Raw genomic sequence first — 24584 nt, 5'->3', positions numbered from 1 at the left:
CTATACTCCACTCCCTCTAACATTTAAACTCACTGAGCAGGGCCCTCAATCCCTCTGTTACTGTCACTATACCCCACTCCCTCTAACATGTAAACTCACTGAGAAGGGTCCTCAATCCCGCTGTTACTGTGTCACTATACCCCACTCCCTCTAACATGTAAGCTCACTGAGCAGGGCCCTCAATCCCTCTGTTACTGTGTCACTATACCCCACTCCTTCTAACATGTAAACTCACTGAGCAGGGCCTCAATCATTCTGTTACTGTGTCACTATACCCCACTCCCTCTAACATGTAAACTCACTGAGCAGGGCCCTCAATCCCTCTGTTCCTGTGTCACTATACCCCACTCCCTCTAACATGTAAACTCACTGAGCAGGGCCCTCAATCCCTCTGTTACTGTCACTATACCCCACTCCCTCTAACATGTAAACTCACTGAGAAGGGTCCTCAATCCCGCTGTTACTGTGTCACTATACCCCACTCCCTCTAACATGTAAGCTCACTGAGCAGGGCCCTCAATCCCTCTGTTACTGTGTCATTATACCCCACTCCTTCTAACATGTAAACTCACTGAGCAGGGCCTCAATCCCTCTGTTACTGTGTCACTATACCCCACTCCCTCTAACATGTAAACTCACTGAGCAGGGCCCTCAATCCCTCTGTTCCTGTGTCACTATACCCCACTCCCTCTAACATGTAAACTCACTGACCAGAGCCCTCAATCCCTCTGTTACTGTCACTATACCCCACTCCCTCTAACATGTAAACTCACTGAGCAGGGCCCTCAATCCCTCTGTTACTGTGTCACTATACCCCACTCCCTCTAACATGTAAACTCACTGAGCAGGGCCCTCAATCCCTCTGTTACTGTCACTATACCCCACTCCCTCTAACATGTAAACTCACTGAGCAGGCCCTCACTCCCTCTGTTACTGTGTCACTATACCCCACTCCCTCTAACATGTAAACTCACTGAGCAGGCCCTCACTCCCTCTGTTACTGTGTCACTATACCCCACTCCCTCTAGCATGTAAACTCACTGAGCAGGCCCTCACTCCCTCTGTTACTGTGTCACTATACCCCACTCCCTCTAACATGTAAACTCACTGAGCAGGCCCTCACTCCCTCTGTTACTGTGTCACTATACCCCACTCCCTCTAGCATGTAAACTCACTGAGCAGGGCTCTCAATCCCTCTGTTACTGTGTCACTATACCCCACTCCTTCTAACATGTAAACTAACTGAACAGGGCCTCAATCCTTCTGTTACTGTGTCACTATACCCCACTCTCTCTAGTATGTAAGCTCATTGAGCAGGGCCCTCAACCCCTCTGTGCGTCCATTTGTCTGGTTACACTTATGTGTCTGTTAGTCCACCCATTGTACAGCGCTACAGAATTTGCTGGCACTATATAAATAATAATAATAATAATAATAATAATAATAATAATAATAATAATAATAAATTATATAGGGAGAGCATATAATTCAGGATCAGCATAAATAGAAAGGTTAGGGAAACCTACTAAAGTAGTCAGCTGCCAGTGTATTATTATTCCTTCCCAATTACACTCTAGATGAGGTACTGTGAGCTATAGACTTTCTTTTAGGGAAATATGTCTCTTTGAGGCTACGTTTCTGTTGGTTTTTACAGTTTTTGAAACTTTGTGGCAATTGTGACACATGTATTATGTCAATCCAGAGTTGGAAGAAGATATGATTTTGTGCATTTTCATTTATCACGGGAATCATGCAGTTGGTGGTGTCATAAGTGGGGTGAGAGATGGCAGCGTCCAATGTGCAATATAGTCACAGATGGCATAATGGATGGCAGGCCACACCAGGTAGCATGTCATAAAGCCACATGTGATACCAGAGGGCTGCAGGAAGACACACAGTGACACAACCATAGATCAGAAAAGTTATATAATTTAAAGGATATCGACAACCCTGGTAGCAAATAAATACGGTACCTTGCCAAAGCAGAATTATTGTGTCAGGTTTTGCATCAGGTCAGACAAGAGACTTACGCCGGGGTTAACTTTATGTTCTTTATTTTGAACTTTAGACATAATTTGACAACAAAATAATAAGAGTAGCAGATCTTAAGGGGAAAAGAAAACAATATAGATGAAAGGAGATAATAGAAATTTAGGTTTAGGTAATATGCCCTAAATAGGTTATCAGGGTACAGGTTGTAAAAGATAAATAAAAGTAGAACCTATAAATGAAATTATAGATTAGTAATGAGGTAAGCAGGTTATAAGGAGAAAGGTGTTAGGAAGTAATATAAGGACTTATAAACAAAATTATAGGAGAGTATGAAGGAGAACCTATAAACAAAATTATAGGAAAGTATGAAGGAGAACCTATAAACAAATTATAGGAGAGTATGAAGGAGAACCTATAACTGAAATTATAGGAAAGTATGAAGGAGAACCTATAAATGAATTATAGGGGAGTATGAAGGAGAACCTATAAACAAAATTATAGGAAAGTATGAAGGAGAACCTATAAACGAATTATAGGGGAGTATGAAGGAGAATCTATAAATGAAATTATAAGGGAGTATGAAGGAGAATCTATAACTAGTGTTGTCGCGAACCCGAAATTTTCGGTTCGCGAACGGCGAACGCGAACTTCCGCAAATGTTCGCGAACCGGCGAACCGCGCGAACCGCCATTGACTTCAATGGGCAGGCGAATTTTAAAACCAACAGGGACTCTTTCTGGCCACAAAAGTGATGGAAAAGTTGTTTCAAGGGGACTAACACCTGGACTGTGGCATGCCGGAGGGGGATCCATGGCAAAACTCCCATGGAAAATTACACAGTTGATGCAGAGTCTGCTTTTAATCGATAAAGGGCAGAAATCACCTAACATTGACACCTGTCCTCAAAGCCCTGCCCTGATACACACTGACACAGAGCAGAATAGAGACTGTTCCCCGTCCTCAGAGACCATGATACACACTGACAGAGCAGAATAGAGACTGTTACCCCTACATAGGGTCACTTGGCAGATATGGCGGGGTCGTGGGAGGGGGAGGATGACTTTCACCTTTTCCCCTGTTACATTCCCGTTGTGCTGTGACATCACCCTTATACGCTGTGTAAAGCATACTATTTAATTTGATCAGCATGGCCACTTGAGTTTTTATAGTTTTCACGCTGCTTGTAGTTTATATATGGTTCACAAAAATCAAACAAACGATAAAGTAAACGTGTAAGGATTCAGAATATTCTTTCAAACCCTTACACATTGTGTGTACGTATTTTTTGTCTTAAGTTTGTGGCTTTAAAGAGGTTTACGTTGTTTCTATGATGTGCATAACATGTTCTTGTAAATGTTTGTTACATTTTTCCTGGAATTGTAATTTTTCAATCTGAATAAAGATAGTCAAATCCCTGATACACACTGACACAGAGCAGAATAGGGACTGTTCCCCCTACATAGGGTCACTTGGCAGATATGGATTGACACCTATCCTAATGATCCCTGATACACACTGACACAGAGCAGAATAGAGACTGTTCCCGCTACATAGGGTCACTTGGCAGATATGGATTGACACCTGTCCTCAAAACCCCTGATACACACTGACACAGAGCAGAATAGGGACTGTTCCCCCTACATAGGGTCACTTGGCAGATATGGATTGACACCTGTCCTCAAAACCCCTGATACACACTGACACAGAGCAGAATAGGGACTGTTCCCCCTACATAGGGTCACTTGGCAGATATGGATTGACACCTGTCCTCAAAACCCCTGATACACACTGACACAGAGCAGAATAGAGACTGTTCCCTGTCCACAGAGACCATGATGCACACTGACACAGAGCAGAATAGAGACTGTTCACCGTCCACAGAGACCATGATACACACTGACACAGAGCAGAATAGGGACTGTTCCCCCTACATAGGGTCACTTGGCAGATATGGATTGACACCTGTCCTCAAAACCCCTGTGTCAGGGCACCTGAGGTCTCTACCTTTGAGAAGGGTAGAGACTTAGTTGTTTATCCGTCTAGACACGCCATATCTCCCGTTCCTCGCGATCCATCCAGTCATTCTAACGCTGGCCGCAAGGGATCCGCTTCCTTTTCTAACATGACGCTCGATACGTGACGTCTTGACGCTATCCCGAGCGACCTGTTACTCTATTGGCTTTATCCAATCAGCACTCAGCTGAGGCGTGTCTACTCTCCGGACTCAGGGTATTTAAGCTTGCTTCTCTTGTCAGCTCATTGCCCTGTCGTGGTTCTAGCTTGTCTAGTCACTCAGTGCTCTTGTATTCTAGTATTCTCTTTGGTTCTGACCCGGCTTGTTGTACTATTCTGCTTATCTCTGTTATCCCTCTGACCCGGCTTGTCTCTCGCTTACCTGTCTTCTCGTTCCCTCGACCTCGGCTTGTCTCTGACTATTCTCTGTTATTCTCTGTACGTTAGTCCGGCCATTCTAAGGCCCGGTATACGTACCTTTCTACTGTTTGTACTCTGCGTGTTGGATCCCTGTCCCGATCCTGACATTACGACAGGGCCAATGGATCCTGCAGGTACAAACAGTCAGCTTGGTTCTTCCGACCCCAGGTTTGATGCCATGGAACACAGGATGGATCAGTTGGCCCTAGCACTACAGGCGCTATTGTCTCGTGCTAGTAACCCACCAGAGGAGACACGTACTCCTTCGATCTCTCCTGTAAGTTCAGGTCTAGAAGTAGCTACTGTTGGTGCTTCTTCTCGTATTACTCCACCAGTACGTTATGGCGGTTCTCCTGAGAAGTGTCGTGGCTTTTTGAACCAGATCAGCATCCATTTCGAATTACAACCCCGCTCCTATCCTACAGATAGAGCGAAGGTTGGATTTATTGTTACGTTACTCATTGAGAAGGCTCTGAGATGGGCTAATCCTTTATGGGAGAATGATAACCCGTTAGTCTATAACTATAATGCCTTTGTAGCTGCTTTTAAAAGAACTTTTGACCCCCCTGGTAGGAAGGTCAATGCAGCTAGATTACTGTTGCGCCTTAGACAGGAAAATCGAACACTTGTGGATTATGCACTAGAGTTCAGATCCTTGGCGGCAGAAGTTAAGTGGAACGAACAGGCTTATATAGATGTATTTTTAAATGGGTTATCAGATGTAATCCTTGACGAAGTCGCTACTAGAGAGCTCCCTGAGAATTTGGAGGATTTAATTTCTTTTATCTCTCGCATTGATGAACGCTTAAGAGAGAGGCAGAACACTCGAGATAGGACTCGTAGACCCTCCTTTAAACTAGCTCCTGCATTTCGAAATTCTGAGATCGAAACCTCACGTTTCCCTGAGCCTATGCAGATAGGTAATACTCACCTCACAGAGGAGGAGAGACAGTACAGGAGAAGGGAGGGTTTATGTATGTACTGTGGAGACAGAGGTCATCTACGCCTAAATTGTCCCAATCGTTCGGGAAACGCTCGCACCTAAGTTTCTCTAGAGGACAGGCCTTGGGTGTATCTATTTTGTCCTCTGTTCACAATTATAAAGATCACAGGCTTCTGCTACCCGTTTCTTTGACTTGGGAGAAGGGAGTAGTAAAAACCATGGCTTTGATTGATTCTGGAGCCGCTGAGAGCTTTATCGATCAAGTTTTTGTTAACAAGCATACTATCCCATCCCAGTTAAGGGAGACACCTCTGGCCGTTGAGGCCATAGATGGTAGACCTTTACTTGAGCCTGTTATTTTCCGGGAGACCATACTTATTAATTTAACTGTTGGTATCTTGCATGAGGAAGACCTATCCCTGTTGATCATTTCCTCTCCTTCTATTCCCATAGTCCTGGGGTACTCCTGGTTAAAGAGACATAACCCTATCATTAATTGGGAGTTAGGGGAGATAGTTTCATGGGGTCAGAATTGTCAAGAGAAATGTTTGCGGAAGGTCTCGCCCCTTTGCCTGGCGAACACGTCGGCTAACTCCTCTAATCCTACAGAGACACAAATACCGCCTCAGTACCTGGATTTAAAGGCAGTATTTGATAAAAAGAGAGCCGATACCTTACCTCCACACAGATCCTTTGATTGCAAGATTAACCTACTCCCTGGTACCATGCCTCCCAGGGGTCATGTATACCCGTTATCTACTAAAGAGAATTCAGTTCTAGAGGAGTATATTCATGAGAATTTAGACAAGGGATTCATTAGGAGATCCTCCTCCCCTGCCGGGGCTGGATTTTTTTTTGTTAAAAAGAAGGATGGTTCACTTAGGCCTTGTATTGATTATCGAGGTTTGAACAAGATAACCATTAGGAATGCTTACCCCATTCCTTTGATTACCGAACTCTTTGATCGTTTAAAGGGTTCTAACATTTTCACCAAGTTGGATCTCAGAGGGGCATACAACTTGGTGAGAGTCCAGCAGGGACACGAGTGGATGACGGCGTTCAATACTCGTTACGGTCACTATGAATATACAGTTATGCCTTTTGGGTTATGTAATGCACCGGCTGTATTCCAGGATCTGATAAATGAGGTTCTTAGGGAATTTCAGCAGGAGTGTGTTATTGTATACCGGGACGATATACTCATACATTCTAGAGAGATTGAGACTCACCACGAACAGGTCAGAAGGGTTTTGCACAAACTTCTTCAACATGGTCTGTACTGCAAATTGGAGAAATGTAGTTTCGATCAATCCCAAGTAAATTTCCTCGGTTATGTGATCTCTGGGGAGGGATTTAAGATGGACCCGGATAAACTCCAGTCCATTCTAGATTGGCCTCTACCCAAGGGTCTCAAGGCCGTTCAGAGATTTATTGGGTTCTCCAATTATTATAGGCGCTTTATTAAGGGTTATTCTTCTATTATTGCGCCCATCACCAATATGACCAAACAGGGGGCTGATACTAAGAATTGGTCTATGGAAGCTCTCCTTGCTTTCAAAACTCTCAAGGAGCTTTTTGCTTCCGCCCCAATTTTAGTTCACCCTAATACCACTCTTCCTTTCCTACTTGAGGTAGACGCCTCGGAGACTGGCGTAGGTGCTATCCTATCCCAAAGGCTAGGTGTGGATAAACCATTACATCCATGTGGATTTTTTTCTAAAAAATTGTCTGGTGCTGAGAGCAGATATGACATTGGTGACAGAGAACTACTAGCTGTTATCAAGGCTTTAAAAGAATGGAGACATTTATTGGAAGGGACATTACATCCTGTTACTATTTTAACGGATCACAAGAACTTGTCCTATATTGGAGAGGCCAAGCGATTGTCTTCCAGGCAAGCTCGTTGGTCTTTATTCCTCACCCATTTCAATTACGTTCTTACTTATAGGCCTGGTTCAAAGAATTCTAAAGCCGATGCTCTATCTCGCCAATATGAACCTTTGGCTTCTTCTGAACCGGTTCTGTCCTCTATTGTACCCCAATGCAATATTATTGCTAACACGAGTCTCAAAATCCATTCTCCGTTGCTTGCCCAGATCTTGAACTTACAGCATCTGGCACCTGGACAGACTCCTGAGGGAAGAAAATTTGTCCCTCCTGAACTCCAACTGGAGCTCTTACAGTGTTTCCACGAAAGCAAGGTGGCTGGTCATCCTGGCATTTGCAAGACTTATTCCCTGATCTCCAAGGATTTCTGGTGGCCTTCCTTACGAAAGGATATTAAGGAGTTCGTCGGAGCTTGCGAGACTTGTACCAGGACTAAACAGCCTCACGCATCTCCTTGTGGTTTGTTGCTTCCCTTGGACATTCCTGAGAAACCTTGGTCCTGTTTGGCCATGGACTTTATTGTGGATTTACCTGCTTCCAAGAGACAGACTGTTATTCTCACGGTGGTGGATAGATTCACTAAGATGGCTCATTTTGTGCCGTTGCCTAAACTCCCCACGTCTCCTGAATTGGCGGAGATTTTTGCGAGAGAAGTTTTTCGCTTACATGGGATACCTTCTGAAATTGTTTCTGATAGAGGCTCTCAATTTGTCTCACGATTCTGGAGATCCTTCTGTTCTCAATTAGGTATCAAATTGAACTTTTCCTCTGCATATCACCCTCAGTCTAACGGAGCCGCTGAGCGTACTAATCAAAAGATTGAACAATATCTGCGCTGCTTTGTTTCCAAACACCAGGATGATTGGGTCGGTTTGATTCCTTGGGCAGAGTTCGCACACAATAATCTCGTTTGTGATTCTACTCGTTCCAGCCCCTTCTTCATGAACTATGGCTTTCATCCCTCCATTTTTCCTTCGGTCTCTTCTTCCCAAGGAGTACCGTCGGTTGATGATCATGTCGCCAATCTGAAGAAGTTGTGGGATCAGACTCGTCAAATTCTCCTGCATAATTCTATGTTGTTCAAAAAACACGCTGATAAACACAGAAGGGCGGCTCCAGTTTTTGTCCCTGGGGATAGAGTATGGCTGAGTACTAAGAACATTCGTTTAAAAGTTCCCTCTATGAAATTTGCGCCTCGGTACATAGGTCCTTACAGGGTTTTGTCTCGTATCAGCCCGGTTGCGTATCGCCTAGCCCTGCCATCGGCCTTACGTATTCCCAACTCCTTTCATGTGTCTTTGCTGAAACCACTGATTTGCAACAGATTCTCCTCTACGGTTTCCTCACCTCGTTCGGTTCAGGTGGACGGTCAGGAGGAGTACGAGGTCAACTCCATTATCAATTCCCGATTCTCCCGGGGAAGATTACAGTATCTGGTCAACTGGAAGGGATATGGTCCTGAGGAGAGGAGTTGGGTACCTCAGGAGGACGTTCATGCTCCTCGTCTCCGCAGGGCGTTTCACTCCCGCTTCCCATCTCGTCCCGGTTCCTTCCGCCCGGTGGGCGTATCTGAGAGGGGGGGTACTGTCAGGGCACCTGAGGTCTCTACCTTTGAGAAGGGTAGAGACTTAGTTGTTTATCCGTCTAGACACGCCATATCTCCCGTTCCTCGCGATCCATCCAGTCATTCTAACGCTGGCCGCAAGGGATCCGCTTCCTTTTCTAACATGACGCTCGATACGTGATGTCTTGACGCTATCCCGAGCGACCTGTTACTCTATTGGCTTTATCCAATCAGCACTCAGCTGAGGCGTGTCTACTCTCCGGACTCAGGGTATTTAAGCTTGCTTCTCTTGTCAGCTCATTGCCCTGTCGTGGTTCTAGCTTGTCTAGTCACTCAGTGCTCTTGTATTCTAGTATTCTCTTTGGTTCTGACCCGGCTTGTTGTACTATTCTGCTTATCTCTGTTATCCCTCTGACCCGGCTTGTCTCTCGCTTACCTTTCTTCTCGTTCCCTCGACCTCGGCTTGTCTCTGACTATTCTCTGTTATTCTCTGTACGTTAGTCCGGCCATTCTAAGGCCCGGTATACATACCTTTCTACTGTTTGTACTCTGCGTGTTGGATCCCTGTCCCGATCCTGACACCCTGATACACACTGACACAGAGCAGAATAGGGACTGTTCCCCCTACATAGGGTCACTTGGCAGATATGGATTGACACCTGTCCTCAAAACCCCTGATACACACTGACACAGAGCAGAATAGAGACTGTGCCCTGTCCACAGAGACCATGATACACACTGACACAGAGCAGAATAGAGACTGTTCCCCGTCCACAGAGACCATGATACACACTGACACAGAGCAGAATAGAGACTGTTCCCCGTCCACAGAGACCATGATACACACTGACACAGAGCAGAATAGAGACTGTTCCCCGTCCACAGAGTCCATGATACACACCGACACAGAGCAGAATAGAGACTGTTCCCCGTCCACAGAGACCATGATACACACTGACAAAGAGCAGAATAGAGACTGTTCCCCGTCCACAGAGACCATGATACACACTGACACAGAGCAGAATAGAGACTGTTCCCCGTCCACAGAGTCCATGATACACACTGACACAGAGCAGAATAGAGACTGTTCCCCGTCCACAGAGACCATGATACACACTGACACAGAGCAGAATAGAGACTGTTCCCCGTCCACAGAGACCATGATACACACTGACACAGAGCAGAATAGGGACTGTTACCCCTACATAGGGTCACTTGGCAGGTATGGATTGACACCTGTCCTCAAAGCCCATGATACACACTGGGGGGAGCTACTGTCCTCCCCAACCCCTGCGCGGTGGGTGGGGGCCATAAATCACAATGGGGGGGCCTACTTTCCTCCCCCCGGCCCCCATCCCTGCTCGGTGGGTGGGGGGCATAAATCACAATGGGACGGACCTACTGATAGGAGTGGAGTATTGTTCATATCAGTTTAATACCTTCCGCGTCTCCTATCAGTAGACGTTTATATGGCAGCCATTTTAGGAACCGCACACCTGGGACCCGAGCAAGGTCACCTCGTTCAAGCTGCTCTGGTTCCTTGATGAGCCAGCTGCCCGTGAGTTAACATGTCCCGTGGAGAAGCACTCTGTCCTGTAAAGCCTCACCACAAAAAAATTAAATAAATAACAGCACTCGGAGTGGTGAGTTTAGTAAATGTTCATATCAGTTTAATACCTTCCGCGTCTCCTATCAGTGGACGTGTATATGGCAGCCATTTTAGGAACCGCACACCTGGGACCCATGCAAGGTCACCTCTTTCAACAGGCGACATGATTTGGCCCTGTAAAACTATCCTGGATATTCTCTACAATTTCTATGGATATGGCATTGATTTATGTAACAGGGAGATGGAAGAAGATGCTTGGTCGGTCCTCTTACTTGAAATTTGGGGCACTGCGCGGGCAAGCTAATGTGCCACCAGATAGGAGTGGTGAGTTTAGTATTGTTCATATCAGTTTAATACCTTCCGCGTCTCCTATCAGAGGACATGTATATGGCAGCCATTTTAGGAACCGCACACCTGGGACCCGAGCAAGGTCACCTCTTTCAACAGGCGACATGATTTGGCCCTGTAAAACTATCCTGGATATTCTCTACAATTTCTATGGATATGGCATTGATTTATGTAACAGGGAGATGGAAGAAGATGCTTGGTCGGTCCTCTTACTTGAAATTTGGGGCACTGCGCGGGCAAGCTAATGTGCTACCAGATAGGAGTGGTGAGTTTAGTATTGTTCATTTTAGTTTAATACCTTCCGCGTCTCCTATCAGAGGACTTGTATATGGCAGCCATTTTAGGAACCGCACACCTGGGACCCGAGCAAGGTCACCTCTTTCAACAGGCGACATGATTTGGCCCTGTAAAACTATCCTGGATATTCTCTACAATTTCTATGGATATGGCATTGATTTATGTAACAGGGAGATGGAAGAAGATGCTTGGTCGGTCCTCTTACTTGAAATTTGGGGCACTGCGCGGGCAAGCTAATGTGCCACCAGATAGGAGTGGTAAGTTTAGTATTGTTCATATCAGTTTAATACCTTCCGCGTCTCCTATCAGAGGACATGTATATGGCAGCCATTTTAGGAACCGCACACCTGGGACCCGAGCAAGGTCACCTCTTTCAACAGGCGACATGATTTGGCCCTGTAAAACTATCCTGGATATTCTCTACAATTTCTAGGGATATGGCATTGATTTATGTAACAGGGAGATGGAAGAAGATGCTTGGTCGGTCCTCTTACTTGAAATTTGGGGCACTGCGCGGGCAAGCTAATGTGCCACCAGATAGGAGTGGTGAGTTTAGTATTGTTCAGTTGATCAGTTTAATACCTTCCGCGTCTACTATCAGTGGACGTGTAAATGGCAGAGATTTTTAATTGTTGAATCACCTCCCCTTTTTAGGCCAAGGTGGGAAGATGCTTAGACCGCTGGTATATTGGTGCCATCTTGGAGGATTTTTTTTTGGTTTGGTTTTTGAAGCCACAGTGCTGCACCAGTGGGCCTAAAAATTAGGCATGTACACATGCCTGAAAAAATTGGTATTGTTGCAGCCGCTGCTGTAGCAGCGGCCAGAAAAATGTATGTTTGTTTCACAGGCAGAAAGTGCCCTAAAACATGGCGGCTTGAACACTAGTTGGTGGCGGATAAGTCACGCAAGTCAAACGTCATTCAGAGCTAAAATACAGCAGCGTGTGGACCATTTTTAGCCCAAGGCAGCTCATCTCATCAGGCCTTTTTTAATCGAATGTATCGCCCAGTGTCAGTCCCTTCGGGATCCATCCCTCATTCATCTTAATAAAGGTGAGGTAATCTAGACTTTTTTGACCTAGGCGACTTCTCTTCTCAGTGACAATACCTCCTGCTGCACTGAAGGTCCTTTCTGACAGGACACTTGAAGCGGGGCAGGCCAGAAGTTCTATCGCAAATTGGGATAGCTCAGGCCACAGGTCAAGCCTGCACACCCAGTAGTCAAGGGGTTCATCGCTCCTCAGAGTGTCGATATCTGCAGTTAAGGCGAGGTAGTCTGCTACCTGTCGGTCGAGTCGCTCTCTGAGGGTGGATCCCGAAGGGCTGTGGCGATGCATAGGACTTAAAAAGGTCCGCATGTCCTCCATCAACAACACGTCTTTAAAGCGTCCTGTCCTTGCCAGCGTGGTCGTGGGAGGAGGAGGAGGAGGATGACTTCCACCTCTCCCCCTGTTAGATTCCCGTTGTGCTGTGACATCACCCTTATATGCTGTGTAAAGCATACTTTTTAATTTATTTTGCAAATGCTGCATCCTTTCCGACTTGTTGTAATTCGGTAACATTTCCGCCACTTTCTGCTTATACCGGGGGTCTAGTAGCGTGGACACCCAGTACAGGTCGTTCTCCTTCAGCCTTTTTATACAAGGGTCCCTCAACAGGCAGGACAGCATGAAAGACCCCATTTGCACAAGGTTGGATGCCGAGCTACTCATTTCCCGTTCCTCCTCCTCACTGATGTCATTGAAGGTATGTTCTTCCCCCCAGCCACGTATAACACCACGGGTACCGGATAGGTGACAACGAGCACCCTGGGATGCCTGTTGTGTTTGGTCTTGCTCCTCCTCCTCCTCCTCAAAGCTACAATCCTCCTCTGACTCCTCTTCCTCACAATCCTCTTCCAGCGTTGCCGCAGGTCCAGCAAGCGATGCTGATAAGGCTGTTTCTGGTGGTGATGATGACCACAACTCTTCCTCTTCCTCTTCACGCTCATCTACAGCCTGATCCAGCACTCTTCGCAGGGCACGCTCCAGGAAGAAAACAAATGGTATGATGTCGCTTATGGTGCCTTCGTTGCGACTGAATAGGTTTGTCACCTCCTCAAAAGGACGCATGAGCCTACAGGCATTGCGCATGAGCGTCCAGTAACGTGGCAAAAAAAAATCCCAGCTCCCCAGAGGCTGTCCTAGCACCCCGGTCATACAAATATTCATTAACAGCTTTTTCTTGTTGGAGCAGGCGGTCGAACATTAGGAGTGTTGAATTCCAACGTGTAGGGCTGTCGCAAATCAAGCGCCTCACTGGCATGTTGTTTCGCCGCTGGATATCGGCAAAGTGAGCCATGGCCGTGTAGGAACGCCTGAAATGGCCACACACCTTCCTGGCCTGCTTCAGGACGTCCTGTAAGCCTGTGTACTTATGCACAAAGCGTTGTACGATCAGATTACACACATGTGCCATGCACGGCACATGTGTCAACTTGCCCAACTTCAATGCCGCTATCAAATTTTTTCCGTTGTCACACACCACTTTGCCGATATCCAGTTGCTGCGGAGTCAGCCACTTTTCCACCTGTGCGTTCAGGGCGGACAGGAGTGCTTGTCCGGTGTGACTCTCTGCTTTCAAGCAAGTCAAACCCAAGACGGCGTGACACTGCCGTATCCGGGATGTGGAATAGTACCTGGGGAGCTGGGGGGGTGCCGTTGATGTGGAGCAAGAAGCAGCGGCACAAGAGGACTCAGCCGAGGAGGTTATGGAAGAGGATGGAGTAGGAGGAGTAGAGGAGGTGGCAGCAGGACTGCCTGCAATTCGTGGTGGTGTCACCAACTCCTCTGCAATGCCACGCATTCCTTGCTTGTCAGCCGTCAGCAGGTTTACCCAATGCGCAGTGTAGGTGATATACCTGCCCTGACCATGCTTTGCAGACCAGGTATCAGTGGTCAGATGGACCCTTGCCCCAACACTGTGTGCCAGACATGCCATGACTTCCTTTTGCACAACCGAGTACAAGTTGGGGATTGCCTTTTGTGAAAAGAAATTCCGTCCGGGTACCTTCCACTGCGGTGTCCCAATAGCTACAAATTTTTTGAACGCCTCAGACTCAACCAGATTGTATGGTAAAAGCTGGCGGGCTAATAGTTCAGACAAGCCAGCTGTCAGACACTGGGCAAGGGGGTGACTTGGTGACATTGGCTTCTTACGCTCAAACATGTCCTTGACAGACACATGACTGTGGGCAGATGAGCGGGAACTGCTCAAGGCAGGAGACGGAGTGGCGGATGTTTGAGAGGGGGCAAGAAGGACAGCAGTGGTTGACGTGGCTGAAGATGCTGGACCAGGAGGAGGATGGCGGCTTAGAGTAGGCGTGCTGCTTGTACTCATGTGTTGATCCCATAGGCGTTTGTGATGTGAGATCATGTGCCTACGCAAAGCAGTTGTACCTAGGTGGGTGTTGGACCTCCTACGACTCAATTTCCTTTGGCACAGGTTGCAAATGGCATCGCTGTTGTCAGAGGCAGACACACAAAAAAAATGCCACACTGCTGAGCTCTGCAATGACGGCATTCTGGTGGTGGACACAGCATGCGTTGATTGGCATGCTGTCGGGCTGACCCCGGGTGCCGATGCATGCTGTCTGACTGTGCCACTAGCTCCTTGCGACGACCCCCCCCTGCTTCCAACTCGTCTCCTCCTCCTCTCTGTCTCCCCATCTGAACTTTCGCCCTGTTCTTCTTCTTGCCGAGCGGGCACCCACGTGACATCCATGGACGCATCGTCATCATCAACCGCTTCGCTTGTATCTGACATCTCAGAAAAGGAAGCAGCAGCGGGTACAACATCATCATCATCACACCGTACCTCCATGTGTTTAATGCTGCCTGCCTGAGACATATCCCTGTTATCTACATCCTCTAGCAATAATGGTTGCGCATCACTCATTTCTTCAAACGGGTGTGTGAATAACTCCTCTGACATACCAAGTAAAGCGGCTGTGGTGCTAGTTTTGGTGGTGGCGGCAGGCGGGTGAGTGCTATCTTGAGAGGTGCCTGAAGCTAAGCTGGAGGAGGATGGTGCGTCAAGGTTCCGAGCAGAGGCTGTACAAGATTGGGTGTCCTGTGTTAGCCAGTCAACTAAGTCCTCAGAACTTTTCAAGTTCAGGGTACGTGGCTTCTGAAAACTGGGCATTATTCTAGGGCAAAAGGGAATCACAGCACCACGACCACGACGGCCCCTGCGGGGTGGCCTGCCTCTGCCTGTCATTTTTTGGGGGATTAGTGGTACTATGCGTGCAAGCTACTGTGAGACCAGATATGATTGGCAATGTGACCTGTAACAGTTCTGCAGAGCACACACTGTAGGCCTGACACACCCGCTTGAAGACAAGTAACTGCTATTCAATCTATAACAGTGAAAAATAAATTTTGGTTTTAAAAGCACGCTATAGAGACACCAGATATGATTGGCAATGTGCACTGGAACAGTTCTGCAGAGCACACGCTGAAGGAAGGACTGACAGAGCCGCTTGAAGACAAGTAACTGCTATTCAATCTATAACAGTGAAAAATAAATTTTGGTTTTAAAAGCACGCTATAGAGACACCAGATATGATTGGCAATGTGCACTGGAACAGTTCTGCAGAGCACACGCTGAAGGAAGGACTGACAGAGCCGCTTGAAGACAAGTAACTGCTAGTCAATCTATAACAGTAAAAAATAAATTTTGGTTTTAAAAGCACGCTATAGAGACACCAGATATGATTGGCAATGTGCACTGGAACAGTTCTGCAGAGCACACGCTGAAGGAAGGACTGACAGAGCCGCTTGAAGACAAGTAACTGCTATTCAATCTATAACAGTGAAAAATAAATTTTGGTTTTAAAAGCACGCTATAGAGACACCAGATATGATTGGCAATGTGCACTGGAACAGTTCTGCAGAGCACACGCTGAAGGAAGGACTGACAGAGCCGCTTGAAGACAAGTAACTGCTATTCAATCTATAACAGTGAAAAATAAATTTTGGTTTTAAAGCACGCTATAGAGACACCAGATATCATTGGCAATGTGCACTGGAACAGTCCTGCAGAGTACACGCTGAAGGAAGGACCGACAGAGCCGCTTGAAGGACACTGACTGGCTGCTATTAGCTTACACTAGAAAAAAATTTTCTTTGTAAAAGCACGCTATAGAGACACCAGATATGATTGGCAATGTGCACTGGAACAGTTCTGCAGAGCACACGCTGAAGGAAGGACTGACAGAGCCGCTTGAAGGACACTGACTGGCTGCTATTAGCTTACACTAGAAACCTTTTTTCTTTGTAAAAGCACGCTAAAGAGACACCAGATATGATTGGCAACTGTCAAAGCACGCTGGCACAGGTCTGCAGAGCACACGCTGAAGTAGGCCTGACACCCAGACGCTTGCAGACAACTAACTGCTCTTCTATTACAGTGAAAAAAAATTATTTCTTTTAAATGTAAAGCTTAACCTATTGTTAAAACAGATATGAGTGGTGGCACTGACTGTGCAAATTGGCAAGGCATCCAACCTGACACAGAAGCTGGCAGGCAGGCAACTGCTCTTCTATTACAGTGAAAAAAATGTATTTCTTTTAAATGTAAAGCTTAACCTATTGTTAAAACAGATATGAGTGGTGGCACTGACTGTGCAAATGGGCAAGGCATCCAACCTGACACAGAAGCTGGCAAGCAGGCAACTGCTCTTCTATTACAGTGAAAAAAAAATATGTATTTTAAATGTAAAGCTTAACCTATTGTTAAAACAGATATGAGTGGTGGCACTGACTGTGCAAATGGGCAAGGCATCCAACCTGACACAGAAGCTGGCAAGCAGGCAACTGCTCTTCTATTACAGTGAAAAAAAAATATTTATTTTAAATGTAAAGCTTAACCTATTGTTAAAACAGATATGAGTGGTGGCACTGGGCAAGTAGGCACAGTATCCAATGTGAACCTCACACAGAAGCTGGCAGGCAGGCACCTGCAATTACATTACACAGGGAAAAAAAAAAAAAAGCAGCCTGATGTTCTAGCCCTAAAAAGGGCTTTTTGGGGTGCTGTCCTTACAGCAGAGATCAGATGAGTCTTTCAGGATTGTAGTGGACACTGAATACCCTAGCCTAGCTATCAATTTCCCTATCTAATCAGCAGCAGCTAAACTTTCCCTCCTCTCACTAAGCATGCAGCTTCAGAATGAATCGAAAATGGATGCTGGGAGGGAGGATGGAGGGTGTGGAAGGGAGGGAGTGCTGCTGATTGGCTGGAATGTGTCTGCTGACCGAGAGGCACAGGGTCAAAGCTTGCCCAATGATGACGAATAGGGGGCGGATCGAACTGCGCATGTGTCCGCCCGCCGCGGCGAACGCGAACACGCTAAGTTCACCGGGAACTGTTCGCCGGCGGACAGTTCGGTACATCACTTTCTATAACCAAAATTATAGGGGAGTATGAAGGAGAACCAATAAACAAAATTATAGGAAAGTATAAAGGAGAACCTATAAACAAATTATAGGGGAGTTATAGGAATTATAGGAAAGTATGAAGGAGAATCTATAAACGAATAATAGGGGAGTATGAAGGAGAACCTATAAACGAATTATAGGGGGGTATGAAGGAGAACCTATAAACGAATTATAGGGGAGTATGAAGGAGAATCTATAAATTAAATTATAAGGGAGTATGAAGGAGAATCTATGTAGCGGAGAGCTGATATCCCACAGCTATTCTCCACTAAAGATCCCAGGATCGGGCCTTGCTGGCTTGCACCCATCCAAGGGCCGCCCGCTGCAACCTACAAGCCCACTCTGCATGTGAGTCTTTATCTGCTTTTTTCAACTCTCGAAACCGCCTTCGGTATGCTTCTGGTGTTATGGCATACCGGGCCAATATAATCTCCTTTACTCGGCTGTAGTTCCGGATCTCCTCATCTGGTACAGTTCTATAAGCTTCTGCTGCCCTCCCAGACAACCGCCCAGCCAAAATAGGTACCCAATCCTCAGTACTGATCTTATGCAAGGCACACAGTCTTTCAAAATCTTGGAGGAAAGCATCTATGTCTTCCTCCGCCTCCACATAGTTTTTAAAAGCTTGGTAAGGAATTTTTGTCTTACCCTCTGTACTGTTGGTATTTGCTGTGTCCCTTACTGTGGATGGTTGTGGCCTTTGGCGCAACATAAATTCTTCCTCGGCACCTCGGTCATAGTCCTGGAAATAATGTCTGGCGTTGCATTTCCTCCATAAAAGGCCAGTCTACATTGCACCTGCCTTTGAAATTCTTCTTGTCCTGACCCATCCGCTGTGTTTTGCTGTTCAGGGATTGCCCTGCCCTCGGTTTGATATTTTGCCATGACTTCTGCAATGAGGGTTGCTTTCTTTTTGTTGCTTGCTGCAATCCCTCTTGCTTCCAGTAAGTCCTTTAGCATGGTTCTTTTAAGCTTAGCATAGTCACTCTCCATCCGTATTCCATTAATCCTTGTTCCCTTGTGAGTCTGGATCCCACCGCTGCCAACCAATGTAGCGGAGAGCTGATATCCCACAGCTATTCTCCACTAAAGATCCCAGGGAGGCTCAGGAACAAGGCAATAGTAAATCCACAGGCAGAGTTTCCAGCAGGCAAAATAACACAGCAGTATCCCCACAGCAATCCCAATAACTGGACGACAGACAGTTTCAGGAACAGAACTGCTGGCTGGTACATCCAGCCTGCCTTTTATTACAAGTGTACACATACAGGCCACACCCAGGGGGAGGCATAACCAATAGTATCATGGGTGCAACCCACAGATTCCCTCCCCTTAGCCTGAGAGATAATCCACTTATTATACAGTTTCAAACATAACTTTTACACAATATCTATAACTTCTACAATATTCGTGCTACAAACATAAACGCATTATAGGGGAGTATGAAGGAGAATCTATAAATTAAATTATAAGCGAGTATGAAGGAGAATCTATAACCGAAATTATAGGGGAGTATGAAGGAGAACCTATAAACAAAATTATAGGAAAGTATGAAGGAGACTCTATAAACGAATTATAGGGGAGTATGAAGGAGAACCTATAAACGAATTATAGGGGGAGTATGAAGGAGAATCTATAAACGAATTATAGGGGAGTATGAAGGAGAACCTATAAACGAATTATAGGGGAGTATGAAGGAGAATCTATAAATGAAATTATTGGGGAGTATGAAGGAGAAGAGAAGGAAAACCTCTAATAGAAATGACAATTATATACAACAATATAAAGGAACAAGTAATTACAGGATCAGTCTCTTTGGCTTGGAGGTTGTACAGCAGGGTTTTTTCAATAGTAAATCAAAGTCTAGTATATGAATAAAGTTGGTAGGAACAGAAGATCAGGGTCTCCAGGTTGGTTAAATAGTTACCGGTAGTTTCTGGGAACGAAGCAATAGTGAAACAAAGTCCAGTATTGACTAAAGCTGGTAGGAATATAGATCATGATCTCCAGGTTGGTTAAATAGTTACCAGTAAGTTTTGGGAACCAAGCAATAATGAAACAAAGTCCAGTATTGACTAAAGCTGGTAGGAATAGAGATCAGGGTCTCCAGGTTGGTTAAATAGTTACCGGTAATTTCTGGGAACTAAGCAATAGTAAAACAAAGTCCAGTATTGACTAGAGCTGGTAGAAATAGAGATCAGGATATCCAGGTTGGTTAAGCAGTGTTCAGTAAGTGAGGCAAGTTAAAAATGATCAATTAGGATGGTTCCGATAGTATCAGGATTTTAGAGTGGGATCCTGGATAAGAAGTCTTGTCCACTTCAGGGCACATAATTCAGTCAATGTAAAGGCCCCCTTTGAAGTCGGGTGTGGCCTCTTATAGCATGTTTGGATGATCATGCTATTCAGGTGAGAGTGCTTTTGATTAGACTAGTGGTTAGTGAGGCCACTAGTGGAGGAAAACAGGAATTGCTGCTGGAAATAATTGACTGAAAGGAAAAAGTTTTGAATTAATATGACATATTGACGTAGGTTATGTATTGATTAGAAACACTGTTCTGGGTGTACAGATGTTTCTTTTTTTCTACTAGACATTAATCTAATTTTCTTTGAATTGATGCATATTGCATTCTTCAAGTCATTTAAAATAATCTGTCATTTTCTGCCCATGAAACACTTTTGATTTACTGAGCTGAATTCTTAGCTAACAGGCTCCAGTGTATGAATTATAGGCATGAGGAATATCTATGTATAGAACTGTTTAAAATGTATGCAGCTGATCATAGGTTAATGAGGTCCCTTTATTAGATGTTCTGTTTGCCAAGGTACAATATATACTCAGGATGTTTTCTATTCTCATTCTACCAGTACTGAAAAAAAGACCGTTAAGCAGACACCTAGCTCAGACTCCAGTGCAGACTGACTGTATCATTATCTATGCCAACATAGGTTTCATGACTGAGTGCAATTAAATCTGGAGAAGAGATGACCCATCGTGCCCCTGCTACAAATTATATATATTTTTTCAGCCAACTGAACTTTTATGTTCTACCTATATTACCCCCTGCCTGTATTAATGTATCACTGGGAATTTGCACCAATGCAATTTATTATAATACAAATCCAAACTTTACTAATGAACCTTTATTATCCATTTGGCATTATTTTAAGACTTAGCCTTTCTTCCTAGTAGTTATGGTAGGGTGTGGAACTGCACTCTATCCCTTTAAGCAGTATGTAGCTGGGTGCAACTCAGACAGTCTCCGTACCAGAGACCAAAATGCTGAATAACAAAATAGAAAAGTCGAGGCACTCCAAGGTACAAATCAGGCAATTTTATTGAACCCACTCCATCGCAACGTTTCGACCTACACGGTCTTTGTCAAGCTTGACTCAGACAGTCTCAGTACCAGAGACCAAAATGCTGAATAACAAAATAGAAGGAAAGTCAAGGCACTCCAAGGTACAAATCAGGCAATTTTATTGAACCCACTCCATCGCAACGTTTCGACCTACACGGTCTTTGACAAAGCTTGACAAAGACCGTGTAGGTTGAAACGTTGCGATGGAGTGGGTTCAATTAATTTGTACCTTGGAGTGCCTTGACTTTCCTTCTATTTTGTTATTCAGCATTTTGGTCTCTGGTACTGAGACTGTCTGAGTCAAGCTTGACAAAGACCGTGTAGGTCGAAACGTTGCGATGGAGTGGGTTCAATTAAATTGCCTGATTTGTACCTTGGAGTGCCTTGACTTTCCTTCTATTTTGTTATTTAGCCTTTCTTCCTGGCACGGCCTCGCTATCCCTGTGCACCCGCAACTCTGACTTTGAAGTTTGACAGTGTTCATAATGTGTTTTGTCTCCTTATTACAGTTTATAATATGCTACTTGTCTATACCTTTCTTACACACTTGCACATTGTGGCAGCATAAAGGTAAAGAATTCCCACCCTAGCCACCAGCTCAACCTTGGGGGAGAGAGCCTTGACTCTGTAGCTGCACCAAAACTCCATCCAGACCTAATTCTAATTGGTTATCCTGTCTGTCTGTCTGTCTAAATTTAAAATGCGGTGCTGCCCTTCAAGTGAGCGTTCTTCCATTTCTATATATTGAACAATCTATTTTAACAGATTACACTATTGGTTTCATCCTTGTTCTGCCAGTCCAAGGAAAGTGGTACTTATTCACAACTACACCCCTGTAGTATATTGAGCAGTCATAGAGCATTACCTACACCCCTGTAGTATATCGAGCAGTCATAGAGCATTACCTACACCCCTGTAGTATATCGAGCAGTCATAGAGCATTACCTCACTTAAGAGGTTTTGCCTTGACGTGGCAGGTGGTCTTACATCTAATGCCATTGGAGTGATACTAAAACCCTCCAGTTATTTAAATGTGCATATGGATTTGAGATAGTTAGCCTGTAACTCTTTTGTTTATTTTGTATTGTATGTACTGGGGCTGCTGTGTACTATGGCCAATGCTGCCACCCACGAGTACTGGGAGTTTGAGCACAGGGCATATCTTTGTATATTTGTTTAGCAAACAATCAAACAAATAAATTGTGACAAGCAAGTTTCGGGGAGCAGAAATCAAAGGTATCAAGGGCTCTGCTCAGTGGAGTCTGTTGAGAAGATATATCTCAATGGAAACGTATGATTAATTAGAAAGGTTATACGCATGCTTCAAATTCTGATTCTACTCAAAATCTTCTGCAAATTGTACCATTGGATCTTTGGCAATGGGCCCTTGCTGCTTAACATAGGGAAACTATTTGGTGTTGTACAAATGTGGGACTAAATAATAATAAACATATTTTCAGGAAATCAATTGTAAGATACCTTTAAAACTGATCTGAAATAAATGAAATATTAGAAAACTGACTTATTGGGTGTTCATCAATATAGAAATATTAAGTATATAATTGGGATAAATGGGTATTGAAGCTTGAGACGGTAGCTGAGGAGTCAAGCAGTCAGGAAAGCAATTCACAGGAAAATTGACCTTAAGTCAAACAGATCTATTTTTAAGTGCAAGTGAGGATTTTTAATATAACCCTTCTTTATCATTTTAGAAAGTAGCAGTAGCTTAAAAATAATGCATCATCTTGACAGGAAAATTGATCCAGTAGACTTTTTAACAACTGAATGTCATGGTAATAAAAATTGTCTAAAAGAGAATGAAAATATGTTTAATATATTATTCATAATGTTTTATTTTATAGGACACATTAAATTTATCTCAACCAATAAACACATACACTGATTGTACGGAGCAGAACATTTTTTGGGTTCTAAAAAAGAAGAGTTTTATGTTTTGTTCTGCTTTATTTTGTTTAATGTATATGAATGTATATAATGGACAAAGGTGATTCATTGTGGGTTTTAAAAAAAATTATGACGTGTTTGATGGTTATATAAGCCATTTGTGTCATAGTGTCGATGGCAGCAATGTGTGTACCTACTCAAACTGAATATCTTATGTTCTTTGGTGTTTTTTGTTCAGTAATTGTTAAATAAATCTGATAAATCCCATTAACATATTGAATACAATTATTTCTATTACTATTATTATTATTATTAAATATGATATTTAAATCTGAACCACTGAATGGGGGCTAAATCCCACAGATTAAATCTACAATATATCTCACAATGCAAAAGGTTTGTAGATCATGGCATTCACAGCTTTGAATCCATAACTGGGTTTTTTGTTTGTTTGTTTATTAATAATGTATATAAGCGATTAGATTTTTCCATATTTCAGATTTCGCATCATATCTCTACTACTCATATCGCATCATATCTCTGCTACTTATATGTGGTGGTCGTATCTGTGTTTTAAGCAGTTTATACTGTTTGTACGTTTTTTACATTATTGTTTACTAAACTAATCTATTTTCATGGCATTCTATATTACACTACGGACAATATTTGCCAGTGTTACTTATTCTTATAAGTTTAGGACAGCATATGTCTTCACATAATGCAATATTTAACACAAGCTGTTCATTTGTGAAAAGCAGAATTGTCATTAAAAATACAACAGTATTATATAAACAAGGCTTTAATTGAAAAGTATTCTTTGCTGATGTAAATGTAACCTACATTAAGTTATAAGGGGTCACAGATGGCTTTCCTGATGCCCATTAGAATACACTTCTGTAATAAATGATCTTATATTATAAACAGCATACTTTGGGACCAGTTTATTTAGTAGGAAAACTGTCCATCCAAACCTGTATTATTAACCCTCCATTGTAAGGCTTCCAATGATAGGGATATATTGAAGGCTACGATAGGCAAACCAAATGGAGTGCAAGAGAATACTGAGAATGGACTTACCTCCCTGTTCAGTTTTCAAGCCGGTTTTAGCTCATCTTGTGCCATTACAGAGAGAACATATACCATTTGCATCTGAGACTGATCCCACACAAAAATATCCAAAACGCAGGCCGGCTCCCTGTGTGAGCAAGGGGTCAAAATTTGGATTATCCTTTTACCTTAGGGAGACCCTAGGGAATTTGCAAACAAACCAAAACAGATAATACTGAGAATGGACAACAGCTGAATTAGTGGGGCGTAAAACCCAACAGGACAGGAGGATATTCTGTCACTCTTTTCCACTGGATTCTAGGGATTAAAACTGAACAATATTCTTAGGATCCCGTAAAACCCTTCATTGATTTCAGATATGCTGGGAGCTGCTCCTTCCTTTATAGAAAACCCTTAACTTTGTTTTATTTTTGCGCTGTCCTTGGTGCTAGTGGAGGTTCTGCAAATAGATTTCCATTTTATTTATTCAGCTATTCATAGTCTAATGTCTCTATCTCAATCTACCCAGATTGATTTCATATATCATGCCTATCCCTTTGATACCCTTATTTCTTCCTTTGTGCATTAGCATGATTTTACCATAACTTATATTCATCTGTAATACCCTGAGTTCCTTATTTCACTCTATAACTTTATTTCACTCATATTGTCTCATTTCATCCTTTCCCAAGTACTTAAATGTATTCCTTCGCACTAC

This window comes from Pelobates fuscus, chromosome 4, assembly GCF_036172605.1.
Source record: "Pelobates fuscus isolate aPelFus1 chromosome 4, aPelFus1.pri, whole genome shotgun sequence".
In the NCBI taxonomy this organism is placed as follows: Eukaryota; Metazoa; Chordata; class Amphibia; order Anura; family Pelobatidae; genus Pelobates; species Pelobates fuscus.
The sequence above is the reverse complement of the archived record's forward strand: the minus strand, read 5'-3'. Positions refer to the sequence as shown.